Below are 5,021 nucleotides of genomic sequence, written 5' to 3' on the forward strand. Positions count from 1 at the left end.
CCGCAGTGATGCAATCACGTACACTCTCAGCAGCGTGCCGGGGTGTCCGCCATGATTACTGAGGGCAGCGTGCCAGTACTACACCCCAGCAGTGGGATACAGACTTTTAAAAGGGAATGTGGCACAAAAATAAACATTTCCAACTATTACATAAATGTACTGTGTTTTAATATTTTAAAAAATGCGATTTTATTGGTATAAAATATGAAAAATAATTTAAAGCGTTTTGATATTTTCTACTTTTAAGCACTAGGGGGAGCAGCTGCTGAAATCTGCCATGACACCTGATGTACAACTTAGGCTACTTTCACACTAGCATTTTTTACAATACGTCGCAATGCGTCGTTTATGGCAAAAAACGCATCCTGCAAAGTTGTCTGCAGGATGCGTTTTTGCCCCATAGAGTAACATTAGCGACGCATTGCCACACGTAGCAACCGTCGTGTGACGGTTGCGCCGTGTTGTGGCGGACCGCCGGGAGCAAAAAACGTTAAATGTAACGTTTGTTGCTGCCGACGGACCGCTTTTTCCGACCGCGCATGCGCGGCCGGAACTCTGCCCCCACCTCCCCGCACCTCACAATGGCGCCTGAGAAATGCATCCGCTGCACCCGTTGTGCGGCGCATCAAACGCTAGCGTCGGAATCTCGGCCCAACGCATTGCGACGGGGAGATTCCGACGCTAGTGTGAAAGTAGCCTAAGGCCCGTCATGACATGATTAAGGGAGCTTAGTCTCCAGAAACGCGTTGAGATTCTTACCCATATGGTTCGTGCTGAGGTCTGTATCCTCTATGCTTAAAGTTTGTGAATAAAGAAAACTCTTTTTTATGGATTCAGTGAAGCTGGACATTCTCTTCTTTTTTTGGTCGCTAATAAAAGCCTGTGGAGAAAAAACGCATCCTGCAGACAACTTTGCAGGATGCGTTTTTTCTGCACAACGACGCATTGCGTCGTGCGTCGTATGATGCTAGTGTGAAAGTAGCCTAAGTTGCAAAAAGATAAGTAAGAATGATCCAACCTGTTGGTGACTGCAAAGTGGTGACTTGGACGGTGTCACCGAGACCTGCTGCCAGTGCGGATTGTGTTGGGGCTGCTCACTGTAGCACGCTGGGGTTGGATACGTGAGGTGTATCACGTCCTAGGATTAGATATTCGGCTCTGGGGGCTGTACGATATTTAATGGGATTAGATACACGGCTCTGCGGTCTGTATCACACATGATGGGATTAGATACCCGGCTCTGCAGGGAGTATCACACATAATGGGATTAGATACACGGCTCTGCTATCTGTATCACACATGATGGGATTAGATACCCGGCTCTGCAGGGAGTATCACACATAATGGGATTAGATATGCAGCTCTGCAGTCTGTATGAAACATGATGTGATTAGATACGCGGCTCTGCAGGCTGTACAACATATAATGGGATTAGACACACGGCTCTGCGGTCTGTATCACACATAATGGGATTAGATACTCAGCTCTGAGGTCTGTACCATATGTATAACGGGATTAGATGCACTGCTCTATGGTCTGTATCACACATGATGGGATTAGATACGCTGTTCTGCAGGCTGTACTACATATAATGGGATTAGACGTGGTCCATATCACATGATGGGATTAGATATCTGGCCCTGCCGGGAGTATCACATACGAAGGTATTCGATACGGGCAGCGCGATGGCTTAGTATTGCAGCCTTGAATTTCTGGGTTCAAATCCCACCAAGGACAACAACTCCAGGGAATGTGTATGTTCTCCCCGTGTTTGCGTGGGTTTCCTCCTTGTTCTCCGGTTTCCTCCCACATTCCAAAGACATACTGATAGGGAATTTATACAATAGAATACACTGGCGCTAAAACTATACGTAAGGCCTCCACAAGTGCCGCTGGTATCCCAGTCGGATAATGTGCCCAATCCGACAAGCAAGCAAAAGAAACTACTATATAACAGTGGGAATACCGCGCTACAGGTGGCTAGAACTGATGAACGTGCGAGATAATCCTATGTTATACAGAACCGCATATGATCCTGAGCGGTAGCTGCTATAAAATATGCAAGTGACCGATTAGGGATCGCACTCATTAATGGTGACTAAAAATGATATAGTCCTTACTTGGTACAGCCGTATAGATATCGCCACACGGGTGAACTGTTAGCCTCAGATGCAGATGACGAACTTGCGTTCATAGAAGTCCGATGAGCCGGAGACAAGTCCCGTCCCTCTGGTAGGTGAGTATGCAGCTATCAGGAACAGCTGTTAGCTGTGGCTGTGGGTATGGCAGGCAAGGGCTGCTTGAGTTGCGTGTAGGGCCAATCCAAACCTACGCGTTTCGAAGTGTCACGCACTTCTTCATCAGGGTCTTCATGGGTCTAGAGACAGTGGGCGGTAACCCTGATGAAGAAGTGCGTGACACTTCGAAACGCGTAGGTTTGGATTGGCCCTACTGAGTCTCCTTAGGCCAAGTGACGTCACTCACTGCTCGGCGGTGTCGGCCATCTTCCACGTGTATCCAGGGACGCCTCCGGCCGGGACGTCTCTGGCTCTACACACAACTCAAGCAGCCCTTGCCTGCCATACCCACAGCCACCGCTAACGGCTGTTCCTGATAGCTGCATACTCACCTACCAGAGGGACGGGACTTGTCTCCGGCTCATCGGACTTCTATGAACGCAAGTTCGTCATCTGCATCTGAGGCTAACAGTTCACCCGTGTGGCGATATCTATACGGCTGTACCAAGTAAGGACTATATCATTATTAGTCACCATTAATGAGTGCGATCCCTAATCGGTCACTTGCATATTTTATAGCAGCTACCGCTCAGGATCATATGCGGTTCTGTATAACATAGGATTATCTCGCACGTTCATCAGTTCTAGCCACCTGTAGCGCGGTATTCCCACTGTTATATGATAGGGAATTTAGATTGTGAGTCCCATGGGGACAGCGATGATAATGTCTGTAAATCCATGTGAAATTGGTGCTATATAAGGGTGTATAATAAATAAATAAGATACATGGCTCCCTTACATCAGAGTAAAGCCATTCTTCAGACATCTGTAATGCAGGGTTGTCTGAATGAGGCTTTACAATGATATAGCAGAAATGAGAGCTCAGTTAGTGATTACATGGCTGTGCTTTAAACACTGCAGCACTAACATCAGCTTTGAGCAAAGGTTGTGTGGGGCAGTGACAGGTGCCAAATGCGAGGGGCGATATGTATCCCCCAGGAAGCATACTGAGGCCGCTGGAGTGCATTGCAGTCACTGACATATCTGTGATTGTAGTGCAAAATAGAACTAAGTTCTGGTCCTGGACAAGCTATTTGCCCAAGGCAGATTTAAGAAAACCCGGCACGGGCTTTTATTTTTGGAGCGGACTACATGATGGTAGTGGGGCAGTTCGCTTCCTCCAAGCTGTGTCTTACAAGTGGCCCATGACCACAGAGTTCATTTAAAAACCCTGCAGCAAAGGGTTGGGGGTGTCAGTCTTGGTTTGTAAGCTTGCAGAGCAGGTGGCTCTGAAAAGCTCAGCCTGTGTGAGGTAACACAAAACCAAGCGGAGCCAAAAGATCTGGCTCCGCTCAGCATAGCACGGTGGGGCAGTCGCCCACGGCAACCGGTCTCGGATACAGACTGTCTTGATTCCCGGCTGCGATCCAGAGGATACCATTTGTTTTCCGTTTGTAAGTATGTTGGACATTAAAGATTCTTTCTGTTGAACTTTCCAGTGGTCACTGCCTGTCTGTCACAGTACACCAACCCCGCTGCACTACATATGGTGGAGAATGCGAACTGATGCATACCCAAAGCCCGCTGCATGTCGGTTATTAGGCCCTAGGCCCGCAATACTGCAGCCCAAGCCTGCCGACAAGATGGAGAAGCTTTTGAAGCAGTTGGTCCTCACTCAGCAATGGCAGCAGGAGCAGCAGAAGCTACAGTTTCAGCGGCAGCAGCAGGAGCAACTGCAGTTACAGCGGTAGCAGCTGGAGCAGCACAATCATCAGCCGCAGCTGCTGTATCAGCAGCAGCAAAAGACTAATGAGATGATTCTGCAGCAGGTTGTGCCTATGCGAGATGCATCCTTACCAGTGACCTTGATCCATTCTGAGGCCCTGTACATAGTTAGGTCAGCGCTGAGGAAGATGAGTCCTGGTTTGGAGGCTTTCTTCACCATGTTCGAGTGCACACAGAGCGGGAGAGCTTGCCGATGACCCAGTCGGCTGAAGTGGTGGCCCCCTTCCTGACGGGAGTTGCCCAGAAGGCATACCTGCATCTCAGTCGGGACGATGCACTGGACTATGAAAAGCTCAGATCCTTGCCCGGGCACAGCGTTCTCTTGTCTTTAGTGACTCTGTGCAGTACGGTCAGTTACTAGTAGCGGGTTTTACTCCTGCACGGTGGACCTCGGGTTGCGAACGCACCGATTCCTCTTTAAATATATATTTGGTCTGTTCTGCCAAACCGTAACATAATACTAGCGCCAGGGTCTGGCTAGTAAATGGCGGATAAACAGCAATCTTTGAGGTACATCCAGCAGCTGGACGGTAGGTTGGCGGCTCTCGAGCGCACAACCTCAGCTGTGGATGTAACCACAGTTGCTGTTCAGGCTGCTAGTGTGGCTACAGCAACCTTGTCCACTGCCACCCCAGTTCCGACTCTTTCTCGCCTCCCACTGCCAGAGAAATTTTCTGGAGATAGTAAATCTTGTAGGGGTTTCGTGAGTCAGTGCTCTATACATCTCGAGCTTCTGGCTGCACGTTTCCCCACAGAGGGGGCAAAGGTGGGATTTATAGTGTCTCTCCTGTCGGACAGGGCATTAGAGTGGGATACGCCGCTGTGGGAGCGTGGTGATCATGTGGTGCAGAGTGCTCCGCAGTTCCTGAGCACTCTGAAACAGGTCTTTTTAGGACCTCGAGTCACCCATGATACGGCGCTCCAACTGTTGGCATCGACTCAGGGCTAATCCTTGGTCAGCCATTTTGCCGTCCACTTCCGTACCCTAGCATCTGAGCT

The sequence above is a fragment of the Ranitomeya imitator genome, chromosome 5 (assembly GCF_032444005.1).
Source record: "Ranitomeya imitator isolate aRanImi1 chromosome 5, aRanImi1.pri, whole genome shotgun sequence".
Lineage (NCBI taxonomy): Eukaryota > Metazoa > Chordata > Amphibia > Anura > Dendrobatidae > Ranitomeya > Ranitomeya imitator.